Source organism: Silene latifolia, chromosome 9, assembly GCF_048544455.1.
Source record: "Silene latifolia isolate original U9 population chromosome 9, ASM4854445v1, whole genome shotgun sequence".
Classification (NCBI taxonomy): domain Eukaryota; kingdom Viridiplantae; phylum Streptophyta; class Magnoliopsida; order Caryophyllales; family Caryophyllaceae; genus Silene; species Silene latifolia.
The window spans coordinates 41,733,723-41,761,510 of NC_133534.1; positions in this window are offsets into that span (position 1 = coordinate 41,733,723).

Here is a 27,788-nt window from a genome sequence, read left to right on the forward strand (position 1 = left end):
ACAATGATTATTAAAATAATCATGATTGAACTTTACAATAACCGTGATTGAACTTTACAATAACCGTGATTGAACTTTACAATAACTGTGATTGAACTACTGTGTACTTTGTCTCAGACTTTATCCTTGGAGTTAATCATTAAGAAGAAGTTGTCTTGCTCGTGTTTTCACCTTTCTTCCCAATGAGAACCATGTCTAGCCTATTGATGAGGGTTGAACCAGGATAAAGCGATGCCCGCTGAAAGAAATAAAAACAAAGAAGACGTAAGTTGAAAATAACTATGCAACTCAAATACAATAATCACCCATAAGTATTGAAATAATCATAAAAACACTATAAAATAATTGGATATATTAGATAAATAGAAGCATATTTTGTCAGGATGAAGTTACTAAGCAAAATGAAATACAATAATCCAACTAATACATTGAAATAACTGCAACAACACAATACAATAACTGAATATTTCAGAGAAATAATAATGTACCAAAAAAAACGCAACTACATTAAGACGCAGCTTTGTTAGCAACGTAGATACCACAAACAAAAAAAACAAATCATCTTCACTAGTGAAGCACAACGACATCACCCAAGAAACCAGAAAAGAACAACATCAAAATCAAAATTCCACAAAAACACAAAATACAATTACAAAACCCTAAAATTATGCGAAAACGATAGAAAATGTCAATTAACAACACAACACAAGAAATTGAACAACATAATGAACATAACGGAATAAATTGAAGATTACACCCACAAAAATCATTAAATTCAAACAAAGAACAAGAAGATGAAAGCGAAATTAAAGACATTCAACGAAAAAAGAAAAAAGAAAAAAAGAAGATGAAAGAGGATTACTGAGAATGAATCTGGAAAAAAGAACAAGAAGATGAAGAAGGATTAAGCGAAATTGAAGATGAAGTATAGTTACTGAGAATGAAGAAGGAGCACGAAGTAGAGCACGCACGAACATATGCAGTAAAAGATGAATAATAGAGGGAGATTGTGAAGAGAGAGAGAGAGAGAGAGAGAGAGAGAGAGAGAGAGAGAGAGAGAGAGAGAGAGAGAGAGAGAGAGAGAGAGAGAGAGAGAGAGAGAGAGAAAGTGGCTGAAAAAAAGGGAAAAAAAGAAGTGAAACACCTATATGTCATCTTTATATACAAGATGTAAGATTTAATCTCAGCCATTCATCTTAAATTAGATCAATGGTTCAGATTCAGAGGGGTAACTCACCAAAAAAACCAAACTCATATGATCCTATTTATATATATATATATATATATATATATATATATATATATATATATATATATATATATATATATATATGGAGAGAGAGAGAGAGAGAGAGAGAGAGAGAGAGAGAGAGAGAGAGAGAGAGAGAGAGAGGCCGAATCCGGTGAGGCCGTTAATTATGGCGAGGCGGCCAGCCTCACCAAATTCCTTCATTAATCCTTCATTTATGGACTAACTTTCTATTGGGCTGAAAATTAAGGGGTCATTCCAAATCTTTTCATTTAGCCCAAAATACTTTCTCTCACTAAAATATTAAATCATACAATAGCCCAATTACACACACTCTCTCTAAAATATACAAACAAAATTATTTTCCTAAAAATTCTTCAACAAGCAACCTCTCGTACGTTCAACGAAAATTCTTCAGCAAAGCTCATCAATTAGTTCATCGATTGTTCGTGGATTTCATCAAAACAACATTCAACAACGTTGATTCAAGTAATTTCAGAAGAAAAATCGATTAATCTCCAGGTAATTTCATAATTTTGATGAAAATTGAGTATATTCATACAATTCTGTCAATTCACTCATAAATTCATGATATCAGGTTCGAATTTGATCAAATTGAACGATTTTGTAAATAGAACGTTCGAATTTGACCAATATTTTGAGCGATTTCCTTTTTCTCGCGATTTCGTACTACTTATTAAATTGTTTTTGACGATTTTGCAGCTCTAATTGCTATGGAGATTGTAGATATCACAATGACTGATTGTAACACCCCCATACTCCAAGTGCCTTACCAGGACCACCCAGGTATAAGGATGTTACCATCTCGGTTACCCGAGTCAATGATAATCAAATAAACAATAATGAAACAACGTTTAAATAGAAATACTTAGTGAAAGGTTACAATCTCAAAACCAAAACCAAAAGTACAAATATATATTCTCAAACTGACTGTTTACTGATCTAACTGAAATGTTTATAAAAACTACTAAGCTACAGCGGAAGACTTCTATCATCAGATCGTGGCACATCCCAGCTATCCCAAGACTCAACTCATACTGCTCAATATCTCGCTCACCATCCCCGAATGGATCACCGCGGGTTTTAAAACAATAATCGGGGTCAATACTATTTACATAAATTATATAACCAATAGAACAAGTAAACAATACGGCTCATACAATCATACACAATCATCCACTTCACTCTATCTCCGTCACCGATCGTCCTTTGGACCCAGCCCGCCGTGGGGGACCGCAGCCGTACCCACCAAATCCCCGCTCATCATACCGAGCGATAACCCTGTCCCATTAATGTGCACATCCCCTCCCGTGGCGGGTTCCACGGAGGGCGAAACTAGGGCGTGAAGCCACTCCCGCAAGTGACTCCACTCAGCCGAGAACCCATCTCGAGAACCATAGACAAACAATCACAATCACAATATCAACAACCGTTTGAATCTATCAACAATGTATAATCACAACCGTCTGAATCAATCAACCACACTAACTACAGCACAATCACCACACATTATTTAAGTAATACTAAGTAGGGAAACCCTACCTGGAAAGCACAACAATCAGACGATCTCACAGCTGATATCAAAAAGCTTCCTCTACGAATCCTCCTCCTAATATACAAACACATAATCACTACCAAGCATACAAACAACAAAACCCCCAAATCCCCAAACTAGGGTTTAACCAACTTTAAAGAAACATCATAAAAATGGTATATAGGTCTTACCCTCGACGTAAGGATCTCAACGGTATAAAGGAAAGTGAAATCCGACCTTTCAAGCTCCGGAATTTGCCAACAATGCGATTAAAGCTAATAACGTAGTTTGCTTTCTCTTCTCACAGTGATTAGGTTTTGAAAAGTGATTTAGGAACAATGACGGAACTATTATATACTCTAATCGCATTATTAACAAAACCCGAGAAAACAGCCCCCGTAAACCGGCTACTCGATCGAGTAGCTAAGGTACTCGATCGAGTGCCCCCTTACTCGATCGAGTACCCACGTTACTCGATCGAGTACCCAACAGGTCAGAAACTATTTTATTCCGCAACACGCCCTTACTCAACAGAGTAAGGCCTACTCGATAGAGTACCCCAAGACTCATAAATACGTAGTATTACAGTCTTCCCTCCTTAAAAAGAACTTCGTCCCCGAAGTTCAAACCACAACAAAACAAAGACACACACTACGCATTCCCGACTCAACAACTAAAACAAAACTCAACATAAAACATGTTACTAACCCAAACTCAACCCGACTCAACGACAACAACCATGCCGACACAACATAAAAAGGGTATAAAACTCATAAAAACTCTTTGCGATCATCTCCTACCCCCCTAAAAGAAACAAGGTTACGTCCCCGTAACCATACATACCTGATCAAAAAGGAAAGGGTAGCGCTCTCTCATGATATCCTCTGCCTCCCATGTAGCTTCCTCAGTCTCGTGGTTAGACCAAAGGATCTTAAGCAAAACTGTCTCACCACTCCTAGTCTTCCTAACCTTCCGGTCAAGAATATGCTTAGGTACCTCAAGATACGATAAAGACTCATCTAGCTCTAAGCTCTTTGCCTCTAACACATGTGATGGGTCACTCACATACTTCCGCAGCTGTGATACATGAAACACATTATGCACTCTCTCTAACGCAGCAGGCAAAGCCAGACGATAAGCAACTTCCCCAACTCTCTCTAAGATATCATAAGGACCGATGAACTTCTGGCTCAACTTGCCTTTTTTCCCAAATCTCATAACCCCACGCATAGGAGACACTTTCAGAAGAACCTTATCCCCAACCTGAAACTCTATATCCCGGCGATGTAGATCTGCATAACTCTTTTGCCTATCCTGAGTTGCTCGCATCCGTTCCCTGATCATCTTAATCTGTTCAACCATCTCATGTACCATCTCTGGTCCTAGAACCACTGCCTCAGCATTGTCGTCCCAAAAAATCGGACTCCTGCATCTCCTCCCATATAAAGCCTCAAACGGTGCCATGCCAATACTAGTGTGATAGTTGTTGTTGTAAGAAAACTCTATCAAATCCAACCTCTGTTCCCAGCTACCACCAAAGTCCATCACACAAGCTCGTAGCATATCCTCAAGAGTTTTGATTGTTCTCTCAGTCTAACCGTCTGTCGCAGGATGAAAAGTTGTACTCATCTTCAAAGTTGTTCCCAAAGATTCCTGCAACTCTTTCCAAAACCTTGAGATAAATCTCGCATCTCTGTCAGACACTATGTCCTTAGGGACTCCATGTAACTTAAGCACATTCTTCCTGTAGGCTATAGCTAATTGTGCTTTAGTCCATGTATCTTTCATTGGCACAAAATGAGCTGACTTGGTCAGTCGATCCACTATTACCCATATCATGTTGTTACCCTGTTGACTCTTTGGCAAACCCACGATAAAATCCATAGAAATGGATTCCCACTTCCACTCAGGTACCTCTAAAGACTGAATCTTACCTTGTGGTCGTCGCTGTTCCCCTTTAACTCTCTGGCATGTCAAACAACGGGCCACAAACTCTGCTGTTTCTTTCTTCATCCCAGACCACCAAAACGTGTTCTTCAAATCCTTGTATAGCTTGTCACCGCCTGGATGTACTGAATACGGTGTACAATGTGCCTCTGTCATGATTGTCTTTTTCAGCTCCTCATCATTAGGGACACACCACCTACCATTGAACCTCAAACTACCATCTGTATGAATGGAGAATTGAGACACTGTCCCTTTTTCTACTCCAGCTCTCCACTCAACCATCTTAGGATCCAAAGCCTGTTTACCACGAATATCCTCATAAAGATCAAGAAGTACTGTCAAATCTCCCACAGCATCTCCTCTCTGCATCATATGTCTACCAAACTTCCCCACCTCATCTCTCAACCTCATCAAAGATAGAGCTGTACACAAAGAATGTACACTTTTCCTACTCAAAGCATCTGCAACCACATTGGCTTTCCCTTCATGGTAGATAATATCCATGTTATAATCGCCAATCAGCTCCATCCACCTCCTCTGTCTTATGTTCAACTCCTTTTGAGTGAAGGTGTACTTGAGACTCTTGTGATCCGAAAATACCTTAAAGGTCGCCCCATAAAGGTAATGCCTCCAAATCTTGAGAGCAAACACCACTGCACCCAACTCTAGATCATGTGTGGGATAATTCTCCTCATACGGCTTCAATTGCCTAGAAGCATAGGCAATCACCTTACCGTTCTGCATCAACACACATCCCAACCCATTCTTTGAGGCATCTGTATAAACCTCAAAGTTCTCGATCCCTTCAGGCAATGCCAAGATAGGAGTTGTGGTCAAACGTTCCTTTAATGTTTGGAACGCCTTCTCACAACTCTCATCCCAACGAAACCTGTTCTCTTTCCTCATCAAAGCTGTCATAGGTCTAGCTATCTTGGAGAAATCTTTCACGAACCGTCTGTAATATCCAGCTAAACCCAAGAAACTCCTAATCTCAGCAACATTCTTTGGTGCTTCTCACTTTGTCATTTGCCTCAATCTTCGCCGGATCCCCTGCCTACTCCCTCCTTAGAGATCACATGCCCCAGAAAAGCAACTTTCTCTAACCAGAACTCACACTTGGACAGCTTAGCATATAACTCATGCTCCCTCAGAGTCTGCAACACAATCCTCAGATATTCCTCATGCTCCTCCTTAGTCTTAGAGTAGACTAAGATGTCATCGATAAACACTACCACGAACTTGTCCAAAAACTGTCTGAAGATTCTGTTCATCAAATCCATAAACACAGCCTGTGCATTAGATAACCCAAACGGCATCACCACATACTCATAATGACCATATCTCGACGTGAAAGCTGTCTTTGGTATGTCCATCTCTCTAATCTTCACCTGATGGTATCCCGACCTCAAATCAATCTTGGAAAAGACTGATGCACCACTCAACTGATCAAACAGGTCATCTATCCTTGGCAAAGGATACTTATTCTTCACTGTCACTCGGTTCAGCTCTCTGTAATCTATGCACAACCTCAAACTCCCATCTTTCTTCTTCACGAAAAGAACTGGTGCTCCCCACGGCGATACACTAGGTCTAATGTATCCCTTTTCTATCAGATCATCTAACTGTTTCCTGAGCTCCTCCATCTCTTTAGGACCCATCTGGTACGGTGCCTTAGAGATTGGCCCCGTCCCCGGTTTCAACTCAACGGTGAAATCTATCTCCCTCTTTGGTGGTAACCCCGGAATCTCCTCTGGAAAAACATCTGTAAACTCTCCCACCACTGGTATCTGATCAACTGTCGGACTCTCTATCCGGTCATCTCTCACATGGCACAAGATCAAAGGGCACCCCTTCCTCAGATAAGACTTCAAGGTGACAGCTGCAATCAACTTAACTTTGGGTTTGACTAGAAACCCACGATAAGACACACTAACACCCTTAGGCCCTCTCAAAGACACTTTCTGTTGATGACAGTCTATCTTAGCTTTATACTTTCCTAACCAATCCATCCCGACTATCATCTCAAAACCGTCAAAAGGAAACTCTAGCAAGTCAACAGGCAGATCAACTTGCCCAACTATCATAGATACATCTCTAAACAACCTCCCACATGATACAGACTCACCCGAAGGTATAAAAACTTTCTCACTTACATACTCGTATACCCTCAAACCCAACCGTTTAACATGACTCGAAGATACAAACGACTGAGATGCCCCCGAATTAAACAAAACAAAGGTAGGAATACCGTTAACAAGGAAAGTACCAGTGATAACATGTGCATCCTCCTCAGCTGCTTTCTTGTCCATCATGAACAGCTTTCCACTGGTCTTCTGTCCACCTCCCTGGACAGTACTAACTGATATGGTCGGCTTAGCACCCGACCCTTGATTGTTGTTGTTGTTCGTAGCTGGTTTCTGATAAGAATTACCGCCATTGCGGTTACCTCCACCCTGATAGCTCTGACTTCCCCGGTTAGACCATGACCCACCTAGTCTGTTGCTTGCATAGCTCTGTGCAGGTCCCTGAGAATAGCTCCCCCGAGCCGACCCCTGAAAAGCTCCCGGTGCACTCGTGCACTCATGTCTCTTGTGGCCTACACCGCCACAGCCATAACAAGTCATTCCCCAACTACCACTACCACTCACACGGCCACGCCCAAAGGAAGCCCCAGCACTGAATCCTGACCCAGAAGAAAACCCCTTAGCTTGATTGTGGTTGCCTTTCTTGTGACTATATTGGCCTCCACCCTCACTCTCAGCCTTTCTTTTCTCACTCACTCTCTCCTGAGCCATCTCAACCAGCCTCTCAGCTCTCCCAGCCCTCTCATAAGCTTCCTTAACATCGGTAAGGACTCCCACGGGTAACTTATCCATAATCTTGGGTGTCAATCCTCTCTCAAACCTCAGCGCCAGGTTCTCCTCACTTAGACCCATATCCTCAGCATATCTAGACTTCTCATTAAATTGCTTGTAATACTCAGCAACTGACATATCAGATGTCATCTTAAACCCATCAAACTCCTCTCTCAGCTTACTCCTCACATGTTCCGGTACAAACTCCTTCCTCATAGCTCTCCGAAACTCGTCCCAAGGTATAGCAGGTAAGCCCTGGTTCGCATACATCTCCCTAGCACTCACCTTCACCGTATCCCACCACTTGCCAGCTGCGTCCCTCAGGTAGAACGCAGCTTGTTCTACTCTCATCTCATCAGGACAATGAAACAGGTCCAGAATGTTCTCCATTTCACGATGCCAGTTGTCGAGAAGGTTTGGTTCCCCGGTTCCCGTGTACTCTTTTGGGTTAAACCTTGCTATATAGAGACTGATCTTAGAGTGATCAACCTCCTTATCCTTATTCACTTTCTTTAAGGCCTCGGTAAGAGCATCTTGGTGCTCCAACATCTTAACAATATCATCCATATTCATGGTCTCAGCTCTCGCATAATACGCGTTTCTCTTAGGCGGCATCTTGAAACTATATAAGAAAGGGTAGACATAAACACACGCACTAAAACCTCAAAACACGAAAACAGGCTGCCCAGAACACACTCGATCGAGTACCCAAACCTACTCGATCGAGTAAGCGGCTACTCGATCGAGTGCCCAACATACTCGATCGAGTGCCTCAACTCCAGAACCCAAACAGACCTTCTGACCTCTAACATACTCGACCGAGTAGCCCGACTACTCGATCGAGTGCCCAAAAACACGATTCTGGATTCAAAATCGTCAAATACGCACTCGATCGAGTACCCCCCTACTCGATCGAGTCATGCTGACTCGCATCACTACCCGCATGTTATCTCACATCTCCCTACATACTAAGCAACATTATAAACGCAACATGTGATATAGCTAGGCATGCAATTTCTACCAAGCTTTTCATATAATCAACGAAACAGTTATGTCATATTATCAAACGCCACATAGTAATCATCCAACATGCTTTTCTATTCCAACAACAGTTGTATATACTTCACCAATCTTTTATTCATAAACTCAACCTCCTACTCCAAACATCCAACAATTACAACATACTTCATCACATCCATACACAAGCTAACAAACAACACATACGACTTGACATACACCCCCCATGTGACCGGTTCAAAATTGTAGGGTAATTTCGCGACTTTAGGATGTCTCCCAAGCCTTTGCATTAGCTCCTACAACCTTTACCCCGGGTTCATTTTAATTGACTCCCTATATTCATTGGGTTCATTGGTTACAGGTTTCAGGATCGTCGCTCTGATACCATTTTGTAACACCCCCATACTCCAAGTGCCTTACCAGGACCACCCAGGTATAAGGATGTTACCATCTCGGTTACCCGAGGCAATGATAATCAAATAAACAATAATGAAACAACGTTTAAATAGAAATACTTAGTGAAAGGTTACAATCTCAAAACCAAAACCAAAAGTACAAATACATATTCTCAAACTGACTGTTTACTGATCTAACTGAAATGTTTATAAAAACTACTAAGCTACAGCGGAAGACTTCTATCATCAGATCGTGGTACATCCTAGCTATCCCAAAGACTCAACTCATACCGCTCAATATCGCTCACCATCCCCGAATGGATCACCGCAGTTTTAAAACAATAATCGGGGTCATTACTATTTACATAAATTATATAACCAATAGAACAGTAAACAATACAGCTCATACAATCATACACAATCATCCACTCCACTCCATCTCCGTCACCGACTGTCCACTGGACCAGCCCTGCCAGTGGGGGACCGCAGCCGTACCCACCAAATCCCCGCTCATCATACCGAGCGATAACCCTGTCCCATTAATGTGCACATCCCCTCCCGTGGCGGGTTTCACGGAGGGCAAAACTAGGGCGTGAAGCCACTCCCGCAAGTGACTCCACTCAGCCGAGAACGCATCTCGAGAACCATAGACAAACAATCACAATCACAATATCAACAACCGTCTGAATCTATCAACAATGTATAATCACAACCGTCTGAATCAATCAACCACACTAACTACAGCACAATCACCACACATTATGTAAGTAATACTAAGTAGGGAAACCCTACCCGGAAAGCACAACAATCAGACGATCTCACAGCTGATATAAAAAAGCTTCCTCTACGAATCCTCCTCCTAATATACAAACACATAATCACTACCAAGCATACAAACAACAAAACCCCCAAATCCCCAAACTAGGGTTTAACCAACTTTAAAGAAACATCATAAAAATGGTATATAGGTCTTACCCTCGACGTAAGGATCACAACGGTATAAAGGAAAGTGAAATCCGACCTTTCAAGCTCCGGGATTTGCCAACAATACGATTAAAGCTAATAACGTAGTTTACTTTCTCTTCTCACAGTGATTAGGTTTTGAAAAGTGATTTAGGAACAATGACGGAAGTATTATATACTCTAATCGCATTATTAACAAAACCCGAGAAAACAGCCCCCGTAAACCGGCTACTCGATCGAGTAGCTAAGGTACTCGATCGAGTGCCCCCTTACTCGATCGAGTACCCACGTTACTCGATCGAGTACCCAACAGGTCAGAAACTATTTTATTCCGCAACACGCCCTTACTCGACAGAGTAAGGCCTACTCTATAGAGTACCCCAAGACTCATAAATACGTAGTATTACACTGATGATAACAGTGTTATTGAATCAGGTATATCGTTTTTTATGTAATTTTTATAAAATCAGGTATTTCAGTTTTTTTGCAAGGTTTAGTTTATGAATTGAGTTGAATTTGTGAATCTTACGACCTAATTGAGTGACTGTAAGAGTTGGTTGAATTGTTACTGTAAGAGTTTATGAATTGAGTGGATTTTGCTGTTTGGTGAATCTCAGACCTTATTTTGTGAATCTCAGACCTAGTTTAGTGAATCTTAGAGCTTGTTTTATGAAACTTGGTCATCATAAGTTGTTAGAATCGCCTTTGCTGCTCTTTTACTTATTTTGTGAATCTTAGACCTTATTTTGTGAATCTCAGACCTTACTTAGTGAATCTTAGCAAATGATGATAGTGTGATAATTAAATAAAACTTAAAAATCTTCACCAAATTTTTTTTAAATTATTTGAACTAATAATCTGATACTTTATTTAGTGAATCTCAGACTTTATTTGGTGAATCTCAGCCTTTATTTAGTGAATCTTGGGCCTTATTTTGTGAATCTCTGTTGTTAAACGTTACTGATGCAATCTGAACCAAAAAGTGAACTTGTGAATCTCAATCCTTATATTTGTGAATCCTAGAGCTCTTTTTGTGAACCCTTTAGAGGAATGACCTATTCTGCTCTCTTCCTTGCTCAGATAATATCCTCAGACTTTATTTGTAAATCACATACCTTATTTAGTGAATCTTAAACCTTGTTTTGTGAATGTGAGATGTGACTTTGTGAACCTTTTATCTTCTTAGGTATTGATTCAAATGTCAAAAACAACTCACAGTGTAGTGTGACGCCTCATGTCGGTTATGGTGAGGTTCCTTGCTCTAATGTTGGTTCTCGTCAGGATGGTGAGGGTTCTACTACTGTCTTAACAACCCCTACAATGCCAACTATTTCCACACCTACTACTTTGGTAACTTACACACCGGGTGGCACTGAGCAATGCATAAGTAGGATTGAAGAGAAGTTTACACCCATGCTTGGCAAAACATTTGTGGACTTAGAGTCAACAATGTTGTTCTATAAAATTTATGCTATTGCTTGTGGGTTTGAAGCAAGGAAGTCTTCAACTAAGAGATTTAAAGATGGTACTATTCGAACAAAATGCATGGTTTGTCATCATCAAGGTTTTAATAACAGGAAAAATCGTCCTCCCAAAGCTGATGCAAAAACAACAACTGTTGAAACTGGTGACAAAACAAAAGCTGGTGCAATAAGTGCAAATAGAAAAACAAAAACTGCTAAAACCAGTACGAAAAAGGGTGGAGTTGCAGGTGCAGGTGAAGCTGAGAGTTCCAATAAGCAAAGTGGTACAAGAATAACTAAAATTAAAAGGTGGGGTTGTGAAGCAATGATAAAATTCATGTTCCATGAAAAGATGTACAAGATTGAACAATTCCGTGAGGGTCACAATCACCCAAAGTGGCCTTTTGTCAAAAATAGGGAATTTGAGAAACTTGCTCTTAATATAAATCAACTGAACGAATATCATAAGCAATTGATTATCCAAAATTCGAGATTGAATGTCGGGGCTAGTTTAACATACAAATTATGCAAGGAACAAGCAGAGGGTTTCGAAAATGTTGGAGCTACCCTTACGCAGTTCAAGAATTTCCAAAGGGAAGTAAAGTGTCTACTTAGTGGCAAGGATGGACATATGTTCATCTCTCGTTTAGAAACCCTCCGAGAAACAAAAGGGTTGGTATTTTCATATGAAACAGATGCTGACAGTGCTTTGACAAGAATTTTTTGGACAAATGCGGATTCCATCAGATGTTACGCATTGTTTGGTGATGCTATTTCATTCGATCCAACCTATGGAACGACCAAATATAACATGAAATTTGCACCTTTCACTGGCATTGACAATCACAAAAAGTCAATAACATTTGGATGCGTGCTTTTAGATCATGAAGACGATGACTCGTTTATTTGGGCATTTCAGCAGTTCCTGAAAGCAATGGGTGGCAAAGAACCCAATTACATCATCAGTGACCAAGATGCCGGAATAATAAATGCAGTTCCAGGTGTGTTTGGAATATCTTACTTTTGTGAAACTGGTTATTTATGTGGTGAATCTTGAAGTTTATTTTGTGAATCATAGAGCGTGTTTTGTGAAAGTTAGATCTTGATTTGTAAAACACAAAGCTAATATTCTTAAACTTGGTCATAAGTTGTTGAAATTGCCTATTTTGTTATTTCTCTTATCTTGTGAATCTGAGACCTTGTTTTGTGAATCTCAGACCTTATCTTGAGAATCTCATACCTTATCTTGTGAATCTCAGACCTTGTTCAGTGAATCTTTGGGCTTGTTATATGAAACTTGGTCGTGGTTTAAAATCATCTATTTTACTCTTAATTTTGTGAATCTCAAATCTTATCTTCTGAATCTCAGACCTTGTTCAGTGAATCTTTGGACTTGTTATGTGAAACTTGGTCGTGGTTTAAAATCATCTATTTTCCTCTTAATTTTGTGAATCTCAGACCTTATCTTGTGAATGTCAGACCTTGTTCAGTGAATCTTAGGGCTTGTTATGTGAAACTTGGTCGTGGTTTAAAATCATCTATTTTCCTCTTAATTTTGTGAATCTCAGACGTTATCTTGTGAATCTCAGACCTTGTTCAGTGAATCTCAGGGCTTGTTATGTGAAACTTGGTCGTGGTTTAAAATCATCTATTTTGCTCTTAATTTTGTGAATCTCAGACCTTATCTTGTGAATCTCGGACCTTGTTTAGTGAATCTTTGGGTTTGTTATGTGACACACAAAGCTAATATTCTTAAACTTGGTCATAAGTTGTTGAAATTGCCTATATTGTTATTTCTCTTATCTTGTGAATCTGAGACCTTGTTTAGTGAATCTTAGAGCTTGATTTGTGACAAAAGATCTCTGACAATAGATAATGTGGATTTTGTGACTTGCAGCCGTGTTAAAAAAAGCAAGACATCGCTTTTGCATGTGGCACATTATGAAGAAAGTAACAGACAAGGTTGGGAGCACAATGTGCAAAGAGACTGATTTCTTAAGTCGTCTGAACAATGTTGTCTGGAGCGAGGACTTGGAGCCTGAGGAATTTGAAGAGAATTGGGCTAAAGTCATTAGCGAGTTTTCGTTAGAAGAGAATAAATGGTTGACTGACAAGTTTGCGGAACGAGATCAGTGGATACCCGCTTATTTCAGGAATGTGCCGATGGGCAACATTTTAAAAACCACACAAAGATCAGAGAGTTCGAATAGCTTCTTCAAGATATTTGAAAATAAATATGGGACTCTTGTAGAATTTTGGATGAGATTTGAGAGTGTCATGGACCAACAAAGGCACAATCTAAAGCTTCTTGAAGCACAGAGCCACAACTCAATGCCTGAAACCCTATTCGGGTCAAACTGGGAGGCCCATGCAGTGAAGGTCTATACACATGAAGTGTTCTTTGATTTCCAAGAGGAGGTTAAATTTTCGGTAAATGCGTGTAGTGTTTGTGGATACACCCCACCAGATCCAGTAACTAACTTTGAAGTTTCAATTGTTGAGGACGCGAACAAGCGAAAGAGATATGCAGTTGAGTACAATAGGAGAACAATGGATGTCTGTTGTGCATGTAAATTGTTTGAAAGGAAAGGTATATTATGCAACCACATCATTTGGATTTGCTCGGGAAAGTTTAAGGAAATTCCTGAGAAATACATTTTGCGTAGGTGGAGTAAGAATGCACTCAGAAACCCGGTTTATGATTTGAATGGAAATCTACTGGAAAACAATGATCTTACTGGTAATAGTAAGTTTGGAATGTCTCGGGTGTGGTCTGAGATTTACGCAACTGTTGGTATGCTCAAAAGAAAAGAAGAAGAGTCAGATATGAGAGAGTTTGCCAAGCTAATAAAAGAATTCCGAGAGAAGTTGGAGTCAAACCCAAAACCTTTGACCAAATAACAAGAATTGGAGGCCCTTCTCAAATGCAAGGCTCCAAAAGAAATCAAGATCTTACCACCTAAAGTCTCTAGAAACAAAGGTAGTGGTAAAAGGATGGTGAGCAGCAAAAATAAGGCAATTATGAAGGCAAAAAAACCAAAAAGGTTGTGTGCTAAGTGTAAACGCACGTCACACCACGATAAAAGAAATTGTCCAAATGAGTTTGCAGAGCATCCTCCTGAGAATCAAGTATGTATAATTCTACTCTTGTCTTTCCATTTTAGTGTTGCTTGAAAACGCAACTACTATTGTCTACTAATTCTTTTTTTTCTAAAAAAAAAGTATCTAATAAAGGTTTGATTCTTCACATAGGGAGACACATCGGAAGAAGAGGAAGAAGAGGAAGAGGTCGAGAATGAAGAATGATGTAATGAGAATAGAGATGACGATTGAAGAAGACAAGTTTTAAGCTCGTTTTATTTTTGTCAACGTTGTGAATCCTGTGAATCCTGAACCTTATTTTATGAAACTGGAACGTAGAATTGTGAAACTTGGTTCTGAATCTAGCATCAAGCGTTTTTATCATTTCAGACCTTGTTCAGTGAATCTTGTGAATCTCAGACCTTGTTCAGTGAATCTTAGGGCTTGTTCTGTGAAACTTGGTCTCAGACCTTATATTGTGAATCTCAGACCTTGTTAAGTGAATCTTAGGGCTTGTTCTGTGAAACTTGGTCGTGGTTTAAAATAATCTATTTTGCTCTTAATTTTGTGAATCTCAGACCTTATCTTGTGAATCTCAGACCTTTTGCTCAACTCATTGACAATGTCAATGTCAAACTTGGTCGTGGTTTAAAATCATCTACTTTACAACTATCAAAATATCTTTACAAGAGTTGATGAAGGCAACAATCTTTACAACTATCAAATATCTTTACAAGAGTTGAAATATCTTGCCTCGAACCATTTTTGCTCAACTCAATGTCAATGTCATTGTCAATGTCAAATTAGCTACATAAGTCACATAAGTGACCCTGAAAAATTATTACGACTTTACAACTATCAAAATATCTTTACAAGAGTTGATGAAGGCAATAATATTTACAGGAGCCTCGACCCACTTTTGCATATTATGACTTCACGGACAATTGTCTTCTTTAATTAAACACCTATACAACCACAAACAAGTACAATCGACTTATTTACAAAATATTCGCCAAAGTTATGAAGAAATGAACTTCACATCATTTTTAAGACAATGAAGTGTACCTTTTTAGTATTTTTATCCCATCTAAGTAGTTCAAATATGATCGATTTTCGATATTGTGTCAATTTCTGCCAAGAGCGACATATATTAATGAAGTATATAGACAACGAACCTATCTTTATTTGGTGAATATCAAACCTTGTTTTGTGATTCTCAAACCTTGTTCAGTGAATCTCAGAGCTTGTTCAGTGAATCTCAGACCTTGTTGATTTTAAACCACTTATAATGACCAAGTTTCACAATAAAAGCTCTGAGATTCACTGGAACAATGTCTGAGATTCACAAGATAAGCCTTTATTTTCGTATACTAATGAACTTACCTCAAAATATTCAGTTTTGGTCCATAAACTATCATCGTCCAAGGCACTCAACCACTTCAACAGAAAAACTCCACAATCATAACTAGACAAAAAAAAAAAAGAATGGTTTAAAATCAACAAGCTCAAAATAATAACTATTGATCTGTTAACAAAAGGAAAAAGATACATGCTTACATACCTTTTTGTTTGTTGAGGGACTTTGAGATTGACAAATTCGTTCGTGTGCATGAACTCCAAAGATTTATATGACTCTGGCAAAATAGCTGAAACATGATGTACCTGAAAAAGAAAAGGGAATAACAAGATCAAAATATATTTTGGAGTATACTTTTAAAAGAAAAGGCAATAAAAATATTTTGGAAAAAAAAATCATACAATCTCTTTGGCATGCTTGTTGTCAGGATCCACATTAACAGCCACGCATGAGTCAAGGATGAAATTTTTTCCCTGCTTTATATCACCGACACAAGCCCACCAATGCTGCGGCTCTGTGTTACTATGGAAAGGAATAAAAACTTGAGATAGTAAATGTTCAGGATTCACAAAATAAGGTCAAGGATTCACAAAACAAGGTCAAGGATTCACAAAACAAGGTCACAAACTAAGGTCAAAGAGTTCACAAAACAAGGTCCAGGATTCACAAAACAAGGTCCAGGATTCACGAATTATGTTCTAGGATTCACAAATAAGTTCACAAAATAATCTCCAAGATTCACAAAATAAGGTCCAGGATTCACAAAATAAGGTCAAGGATTCACAAAATAAGTTCACAAAATAAGGTCCAGGATTCAACAAACAAGTTCCAGGATTCACGAAATAAGGTCAAGGATTCACAAAACAAGGTCAAAGATTCACAAAAAAAGGTCACAAACTAAGGTCAAGGAGTTCACAAAATAAGGTCCAGGATTCACAAAACAAGGTCCAGGATTCACAAATAAGTTCACAAAATAATCTCCAAGATTCACAAAATAAGGTCCAGGATTCACAAAATAAGGTCCAGGATTCACAAAATAAGTTCACAAAATAAGGTCCAGGATTCACAAAACAAGTTCCAGGATTCACGAAATAAGGTCCAGGATTCACAAATAAGTTCACAAAATAAGTACCAAGATTCACAAAATAAGCTCCAAGATTCACAAAACAAGTTCAAAAAAAAAGCTCCAAGATTCACAAAATAAGGTCCAGGATTCACAAAATAAGGTCCAGGATTCACAAAATAAGTTCCAGGATTCACGAAATAAGGTCCAGGATTCACAAATATTTGACCTTTTCGATATGGCTACCAGCAAGTGGAGTGTAACTGTCCTTTATGTGTGCACCCCAAATTTCGGGGTTGTTTTCTCGATGAAGACTCTACAAGTCACAAGAAGGAAATTTTAGAAACAAAGCAACTTTAAGAACGCAAAATACTTGAATATCAACATATAAAGGATTTGAGACTCACAAATATTATTGTTGGCAAGTAGAGTAAATTTCTTCTACTGAATGTGCACTTAATTCCAAATATATCAATGACCTACAAAATTAAATTTGTTAGGAAACATACACATTGAGTGACGTGAACAAAATGAAAACATGGGGAGGAAAAGGAAAATAATACTCAGGGGTTACTTACCTCATCCATAATAAGGCCTTTCGCTTCAAGGCTATTCAAAGCTTCTCTTGTGACTTCCATCCACGGAGTGGACACCATAACGTCACTTCATTATTGATAAAATTCAATTAGTAGATATATTTATTACAATAAAAAAAATCAAAAAATCAAAGCAAAAATATGACATTACTGTTTATTTTTCTTTGATTTCTTTCGAACAAAATTCACCAATTCATTGTCAGTGTATCGAGGCCATTCTAGTGCATCATTTTGTACTATTTCTCTGGATAGGTTCTCTTGATTGCACACCCTCAACTCCTTAGTGGCAGATGGTTTATCGAGACCGGAAACAATTGGTGTAGAAGGAGGATCATTGTTCCCTACCACAGGAGGAGGAGGAGTAGAAGTTGTAGGAGTAGCTAGAACAGTAACGATGGGGTGAGTGGGCTCACTGTTCTCAGAACATGTAATAATTTGATCGCACGCCCTCAACTCCTTACTGGCAGATGGTGAAGAAGGAGGGTCACTGTTCCCTAAAACAGGAGGAGGAGGAGGAGTAGGAGTAGAAGGAGTAGCTAGAACAGTCACAGTGGCGTGAGTGGGCTCATTGACGAAAGGGACATCATCAATAGCACTAGAACTTGTTTGCATATCTCTTTCACTTGTTCTCCTCCTATTGTACTCAACCCACCATTCTTGATTATGATGATCATCCGCTACCACTGTGGGCTCAGAATGGTCAGGTTGTTCATCATTGACGGGAGAGGCATCATCACTGACGGGAGGGAAATCATCAGTAGCAGTATTATGAGAGGGAGATAAAAGATGATTAGGTTGTTCATCAGCTTGAATACAAGATGTTGAAGGTTCACCAAGTGGTATGATTTGGCATTCTGGTTTTGGTGGTGAATGACGTGACTGTATTGGTTGCAAAGCTTCACCCATCACGTCCAATGCCTCCAACAATTCAGCTAGATTATCCCCACTATTGCCCTCCACACTCTCCTGGACATTACCCTCCACACTCTCATATACATTACCCTCCTCATTATTGTCTTCTTGAGATAACCTAAAACCATCTGCCATACCATCTACAGCTGCAACTAGTTTAGAAACTATTGTTGAGGAAGGTAGTTTGCTCAGAGCTTGGCTAGCAAGAGATTTGTACTCCATGAAAGCTTGAGCCATGACCTTTGCGGAAACTGCAAGTTTATTAACAAACTCAGTAGTACTACCTGAATTATTAGGTAGAAGAGGATCAACATTTGCGGAAAGCGCAAGTTTATTAATAAACTCAGTAGGAGGATCAGAAGGTTCTTCATCTTTGTAGATACCTCATTTCTGCAACTCTCGCAAACCACCCGGTGATGATTGGGCCGCATGTTTGCTACGCGGAACGATTTGTGACAGTTCGTAAGTTTATCGTCAAGTCATTGCTCAAACACTAATGTCTACCTCTTAGTTGTCATCTACGCGCCGATACGGTCGTTTTGACAGTAATTAGAGTACATTTGGAGTCTGGGCCTAAAACCGTCTTCATTTTCTGATAACCGTTAAAATCCCAAGTCAGAATGTTCTGGAATGTTCCGGATATTTCTTTTCCATATTTTATAAATATTTCACAATCTTTAATCTTTGGTAAACAATTTCCCGTAATATTCATACAAAATATTAAGGAAAACCGAATTATCCCTTTATTCCATAATTTAAACACGGAAATCTTTCTTTCGCAGGAGGAAACCACTTGGGAACAGACGCAGCAGGTGCTGCGCCTCTTCCAAGAGACGCAGTGGCTGCTGCGCCTTTTCCAGGTCCTTTTCTGCGTAATTTTCGTATCTTTTTCATATCTTTCCGAGATTCACTTCCAAAGACTCTCCGAAACCCTATTCCTTCACGTGATTGGTATAAATAGGAGCCTTCGCTCCTCATATTTCTCACGCGAGTGTCCGCCCTTCTCTTCTCCCTTTGCATTCTAGACCTTTGTTCTTACTTTTTGGCGTCTACGTGCTTGAACATTCGACCACGTAAGCTCGGATCCTTCTGAGTACCAGCCTCGTTTGCATGACCGACCAATATGACCAACTCCACAATCAATCAACTCAATTAATCTAATCGTTTTCCTCTTACGAGGGCACTTTCATATTTGCATTATATTTCGAGTCGAGCATCGCTAATCGATAACTTAGTCCTTCTCGTTTCGTCAAACATGTAAGTCTGAGGGTGTAATTCTCTCTTTTATTATTGTTCTTTACTTTTGTATCATCATTAATGTAAGGTTTATGTCGAAAATACCAATTAAAACCGATTTCTAAAACCGTGCTTTAAAACCTCTTTTTACGGATTTCCAGAAGACAAACCGTCGAGAAAGGATGCAGCAACTGCTGCGCCTCTTCGAAGGAGCGCAGTTCCTGCTGCGCCTCTTCGTGAAGCTGCCGCAGTTCCTGCTTCCTTTCTTCTTCCTTCGTCCTCTGAAATTCATTCGTTTCTTATTGTTTTCGTTTGTTTCTTGTTAATTCTTTGAGCATAATAGCATATTTCACATGTATATTCATTAACACGTTTAATTCGTCATTAAAAACCGACTTTAATCCCTTATAATCCAATATTTGCGGGTTTTCGTCATTAAATTCAATCCGGGTTGTAGAAATTCAATTCGTTCATATTGAGTTTCTGGAATTCAACTTTTGATATATTTTTATCCATTAATTCGTCATTAATTCATCATGTTTAGTCTATTTTGTTCACCCATGTCACTAATCAATCATTCGTTCATGTAAATAATTAGTAGTATTCCGTCTCATCCATGTTTTATTGCTTTCATGACCATTTATCACATGTAAATAACCTATTAATCACTTCCATCCGAGTATATATTAATATTAATCCTTAAAATCACCAATTTACATTAACGATTTGCAGTTCTGGCTTCACAGCCAGAACTCACCCTTGGAACAGACGCAGCAACTGCCGCGCCTCTTCCGGAGGGCGCAGCTCTGCTGCGCCTGTTCCAGGATGAGTTCTGTCTCTGAACTCCGTTGTTGCTTGACCTAGTTTTATTTTATTGTATTTATCATATTTTCTTGTATCATTTGTTGTATGTCCTCACATGTAATTGAGCATTAAATCCTACTTCGACATTAATTGTATGCTAAATTAATTGTTCACCGACTTAGCCTAATTCTTCACATGTTAGGATTAAAACTTGGATGTTGCATTGCATGCATATAATCGACGATATATCGAGTATAGACGATGTCCCTAATCATTAGTAGAGGCCGCTATCGAGGCGGGCGGGATTAGGTGTTCGATCAAAAGATCTTCATAATACGTACCCTCACCCCTTACTCCAGATCTCTGTGAACATCCGTGTTCATTGGCATCCACGAGAGTCATTCTAGACATAGAATGCTAAGGGTAACGATTGCTTAGTGTTCATGTCTCTACTTTGTGTCTTGACATGACACGAGGTATTCGAACGGTTCCAATTTCCCATAAAAATTGGTGGCGACTCCAACAAAAATGCAAACGCTTGTTCTCTTCCTCCCAAGCGCCCCCGTGGGCCCCCCCGTTGTCCACAGTTTGGCGACTCCGCTGGGGAGAATACACTTACGTGTAGCCAAGCGTGAAACTTGAACAAGGTTAGGGAATAGTTTGTACAAGACAATTGTCGGTTTTCATAACTCGGTCTTCCTAGACCGTTTCATTCGGCCTTCCTTGGCCCAACCCAACCCATTCGACCAATCGTCCCGTCTAAACGGTCCTAATTCTTATTTGGGCCTAAGGATGGATAGCGATTGACGTCATCCATACCATGATGCTTACTCTTGTTTGTATCAAGGGCCTTCACTACTTGAGGAAATGGACTAGGAATCGGCCTTACTATTGTTTGGTACGAGCCTCTCCACAGACTTCGGGTTTGATGGTTCGGTATGGCAACCCACCCTTTAAACCAAAACCCTTTTAAATGCACTCAGCATCCCGTTATAATGCTTGTATGAATGTTTGTACCTTACGTGATCACCATTTCTAAACAAAACCATGACGATTTTTGCAAAAATCAAAACCCTTTTTTAAATAAAAATTTCGAAATAGGCCATTGGTTAGCGCAAAACCCAGTCAAAACTCTGTCCGTTTGTCGAGTCAAAATTCGGGCCACAAGCCCATTTCAAAACCTCACTTTGAGTCCACTTCTACAACTACACTATAGTTGACTAGGATACACATTTTCAAAATTTTGTCCTTTCTTCAAAGCTCACTCAACACAAGTGGCACACACCCACTTCACGAGTCAAAACATTTCTTCTTTTAGCAAGTGTGTTTAGAATGGTCGATCGTGTTTTGATTCGTCATCGATCTCTTATCCAGTTTTCAAGATGCCTGGAACCAGCGAAACAAACCTCCACCAACTTCAAGATGGTAATGATCGAATCCTAGCCGCACTAGCTCAAATCCAAGTTACCCAAGACCAAGTGCATGATCGCCTTGAGACCATCGAAGGTCGGATCTACGCCGTAGAGGGGAGATTGCCTCCTCACGAAAGTGAAGTAATAGGTGACTTCGCGAGTGAATCCAGGGACGAAAACCCTCTCATGGGAATGACCGTAGCTGAGAAAAGACTCCAATACTTAGAGGAGCAATTGATGTACCTTAAAGGAGATGACATTTATAGGGAAAACAACCGCAAGTATGAGGCCGTCAATTCCAAATTGCCAACGAACTTCAATATGACGGATATCCCTAAATTCAAGGGGCACGAAAACCCTTTGAACCACATCCGTGCCTTCAAGGATTACATGTCTATCAAAGGCATCAAACCCGAGATGTTCTTAAGGATCTTTCCTTCATCTCTTGACACCATCCCAAAGCAATAGTTCTACTCTTTAGAACACAAGAAGATCGCTACTTGGGAAGATGCCGCGATCGAGTTTGCCAAGCGATATGCGGATAATGCCGAGATCCAAGTTAACATGCGCGCTCTAGAGGTTCTTACCCAAAATGACAAAGAAGGATTCACCGACTTCCTAAGTAGGTGGAGGAAGACTAGTGCCCAACTAGTTGAACGCCCGGATGAGGCTACCCTTGTGGAGAAGTTCGCGGATAATCTCAAACCCATTTATGCCAACCATTTGAGATACCAAAACATCAAAACTTTCAAGGACTTAACCGTACTAGGGACAAGGATTGAAGATGACATCCGTAAAGGGCTCTTGTCCAAAACGGTAGGTCGAGGATATCAAGGCTCAACTCGTCGTTCATACGGCTCCACTAGCAAGACCGATGAGGTTAACCTTCTCGAGCCATCCAAGAAAAGTACCCCACCAAGGAAATTCACAAATCTTGGGGACACTTACTCCAACGCTCTTAAGAGGTTAATGAAACAAGGCAAACTTCAACCCATTGGACCTACTCCCGAACCCGAAAAGAAATCCAAGTTCTGGGACGAGAACTCGTACTGTGAATACCATAGGGGTAAGGGGCATGACACAGAAAAATGCTACAAATTGAAAAATGTGCTTCAAGACATGATTGAAGATGGTCGATTACCAATACCGCCGGGAGGTAAACCCAACAACACTCAGAATCCTCTTGGAGTTCTAGTGATTACAAGTGACGAATCTACCTTAGATTGTTCACACCTCATTTCTCCAATTGAAGATGAAATCCATGCAATCGAGAATGAAGGGTTCTACTCTACTATCTCCCCTACCATTTCCGACTTCATCACATGGGCAAGGAGTGTGGATAGGCAACTTTGGGAATTAGAAAATGTGCTGACAACTTTACATGACCCCAACGCAACATCTAAGGAGCATGTGCCACTAATATTCTCTCAAAATGCCACTATGCAAGAAATAGTCACCGTGGTTGATAAACTAGTTGACCAAATCATACGACTAGAAGATGAAATCATGAGAATGAGGGAATTAGCTACAATCAATGGAGTTTGGGCCGATGATGATGAGGACGAGTATCTCATCGAAAACTCCCTAGTCAAAGAAATAGTCCAAAATGGTGAAGACCAAGATGTGGACCACCTAACTCGTTCGGAGCGTCCATATCAAAGCACCACTCAAAATGGTCCAACCAACATTGTCACATCAAATGATATCGAAGATGACTCCACTGATCATTTGCTCAAGCAATTACAGAAGACAAAGGCTGATCTTTCAGTCTGGCAATTAGTAGCAAGCTCATTCCCACATCGCCAAGCTTTACTGCAAGCTTTGGCCAAACTAAATGTAGCACATAACTCGACACCCGAAGATGTAGTCAACTTGGTCTTTCAAGAATCACCGAAGCTAAGTAATCCTATTACTTTCTCAGACGAAGATTTTCCACCTTTTGGCGCTAGTCACAACTTAGCTCTTTACATCACTGTCATTTGTCTAAAGAAGAATGTGCCAATGACCTTGGTAGATGATGGCTCTGCGGTCAACGTCATACCCCTCAAAACGGCATACAAATTAGGCATGAAAGAGTCGGATTGGACCCCTACCAATCAAGGTGTTCGCGCATATGATGGTACACGACGAAAGGTAGTAGGGCTCGTTAACCTAACCATAGCCACAGGGCCAATTGAGCGAAAGGTTAACTTCCAAATAGTGAACATTGAAGCTTCCTTCAACATACTTCTAGGAAGACCTTGGATTCACGCTTCCAAAGCGGTGACATCCACCCTTCATCAAAAGATCAAGATCCCACTAAATGGCAAAGTGCTGACGATCACTTCGTCACCCATCAAAGCAATAATCGAAAAGAAGTCGAACAATCAAGTCCTTGCAGATCCAGTATATGAACTTGGGGGCTTCCAAAGCATAAGCGTCATAGAAAATGAATTGGCACCCTTATACTATGATCCCTACTCCAACTTAGTGGTCAACCACATACTCAAATCCCAGGGATACTTCCCTGGAATGCCTTTGAACCCTATTCGAAGAAACACCTTCGCACCATACAAGGAAGGCAACTCAAATAGAATACCACTTAGACTAGGGTACAAACCCACTAAAGAGGAGGTTCTCGAGATGCTCGCTCAAGTTCAAAACCGTAAGTATGTAGGAGTCCAAATGCGACCCTATCTCCCTACCCTAAATGGGTACTTTGTTAAAGAAGGAAGTCTAGAACTCTTTCACGGATTTCCCGAGCCTTGGCATTATTTCGAGAGGAAGCTAGCCGGAATCGAGATCTTTCACGATTGCTACTTCATCCCTCCAGAAACGGTTCCTACCGTCAAAACTCGTCAAGCACCTTGCTTAGACGAACAAGCTGTTAGTCTATTGTTCGGAGAAGATCGATTTGTTAGAGCCGCGCAGGATGAGATCATTACCATGATACTTCAAGACGATCGCTTCAACCCCACCGCGTTAATCACAGAAACTAACGCGAGTCAGCAGAAAGGATGGAGAAAATCAATCAAGTGGACCAACAATCAAGGAAGACTCTTCAAGCTCACCACTGGAGAAGGAGAGATGTTCAAAGGAGAACCAGAAGACGATGAATTCGAGTCAGAGTCGGAGTCAGAGTCGGAGTCTAGAGAAGTCACTAGGGAGTCTCCTCCTGTCGTCATCCCCATTCCCTTTGTTTCTCCTAGCTTAGCCTCGAGTAGTCACAGTAGTTCGGAAAATGTCCCAACCACTGTCCCTTTGCCGCCACTGACCACAGATCAGATGGCTTCTTGGTTGCAACTTTTCTGAAACTTTAATATGAATAAATCAGGTTCTGATTACTCTTTGTGTTATCTTGAGTGCAATTCTGTTTACGATGATACTGAGGATGACCAAGACCCAGACTCAATCGAAATACCTCCCTACGTAGCTAAATAAATACTACAGGAAGGGGAAGGGGACCAGTAATAGAGGACACCGAACCCATCAATGTAGGAACCGAACTAGAACCCCAAGAACTTAGGATAGGGACTACCTTGAGCTCTACCGAAAGGGCCGATTTAATAGACCTCATAAACGAGTTCAAAGACGTTTTCGCTTGGTCCTACAAAGACATGCCAGGGATCGACAGGGATATCGCCGAACATAGAATCCCGATTAAGGCACGTTTCAAGCCTGTAAAGCAGAAGCTTCGTCGAATCAGAACGGAATGGGCTCTCAAGATTAAGGAAGAAGTTGATAAGAAATTCAAAGCCGGGTTCATCAAAGTTTCCGAGTATTTTGACTGGGTAGCCAACATAGTACCTGTACCCAAAAAGGATGGGAGAATCCGTGTTTGTGTTGATTTTAGGGACTTAAACAAAGCAGGTCCTAAAGATGACTTCCCTCTACCACACATCGACATATTGGTGGACAATACTGCAGACCACGCATTACTATCCTTCATGGATGGATATGCGGGTTATAACCAAATCAAGATGGCCATAGAAGACATGCATAAGACCGCCTTTGTCACCCAATGGGGAACCTATTGCTATACGGTAATGCCGTTTGGGTTAATCAACGCCGGAGCTACATATCAACGCACCGCAACTACACTCTTACATGACATGATGCACAAAGAAGTTGAGGTATACGTAGACGACATGATTGTCAAGTCCAAGGATAGAGAGGGGCATATTGCGAACCTTCGCAAATTTTTCGTAAGGCTACGAAAGTACAACATGAGGCTCAATCCTCAGAAGTGCGCATTCGGAGTAACATCTGGCAAACTCCTGGGATACGTCGTTATCCAACGAGGTATAGAAATAGACCCTTCCAAGATCAAGGCTCTGATCGAAATGCCACAACCTCAAACAGAAAAAGAAGTCAGAGGATTCCTAGGGAAAGTGCAATATATAAGGCGATTCATATCGAAACTCACCATGATTTGTGAACCTATCTTCAAGAAGCTCAAGAAAACGGATCACACCAGGTGGGATGATGATTGTCAAAAGGCATTTGACCGAATCAAAGAGATATTGGCTAAACCACCAGTGCTCATGCCACCTCAACGAGATCAACCTCTTGGTTTATATCTCACGGTAAACGAAACAGCCATGGGCGCCATGCTAGCTCAAACTGTAGGAAGTGAAGAAAGGGCTATCTACTACCTTAGTAAGAAGTTCCTGGAGTACGAGTGTAAATGCTCACAACTCGAAAAGACATGCCTCGCTCTTGTGTGGGCAACGAAGAAGCTACGTCATTACATGTTTAGCTACTCCGTCAAAATATACTCCAAAATGGATCCAGTCAAATACCTCTTCGAGAAACCCGTCCTCAACGGACGCCTAGCAAGATGGACTTTGATGCTCTCAGAATTCGATCTCAAGTACGTGCCTCTGAAAGTTATAAAAGGTCGCGCCGTTGCCGAATTATTCGCAGAAAATCCTATCAATGATGCACAAACAATAGATACTTGGTCATTTCTGAACGAGGATATACTCCAAACTGATATAGACTCCTGGGACCTTTACCTTGATGGAGCATCAAACTTAAGAGGATTTGGAATAGGAGTGTTGCTCATTTCTCCTGAAGGCGAGCATACACCAATCTCTGTCAAACTCGACTTCGAGGTGACAAACAATGCTGCAGAATACGAAGCTTGTCTCATTGGACTACAGGCGGCAGTGAGCTTAGGCATTTAAAACCTCCGAGTACCTGGGGATTCATCCCTGATCACCAATCAAGTTACGGGATCTTGGAAAATTCGAAGCGAAAGCTTAGCACCTTATCAAGCCAGAATAGACCAAGTTGCCCAATTCTTTGATCACGTGACCTATCTACACCTACCTCGGGAAGAAAATCAATTTGCAGATGCTCTTACAAAACTCGCATCTTTGATCAATATTCCAGATGACATGGTGGAAATGCATTTGTGCATCGAACGACGGTCAGAGCCAGCTTATGTCCACCAAATCACCGATGAAGAGGAAATCACGCAGGAACCCTGGTTCCAAGCAATCCTGAATTTCAAGCTCAACGGTACCTATCCACAAGATATGGACAAAAGGGGACAACGCGCTATACGCCTACTAGCTTCCCAATACGTTCTCATGCAAGGAGAGTTGTACAAAAGAACACCTCTTGGTGTAATCCTACGTTGCCTTGATCATTCACAGGCACGGAAAGTGATGGAAGAAGTCCACGATGGAGAATGCGGTCCTCACATGAGTGGGCCTATGATGGCAAAGAAAATCACACGTTTGGGGTACTACTGGACCACAATGGAATCCGACTGCATCAAATACGTAAGACATTGCCACAATTGCCAAATCTTCGGGAATGTACAACACGTTCCTCCTTCATTGCTCTATACGATGACATCTCCTTGGCCATTTTCTGCCTGGGAATCGACATAAT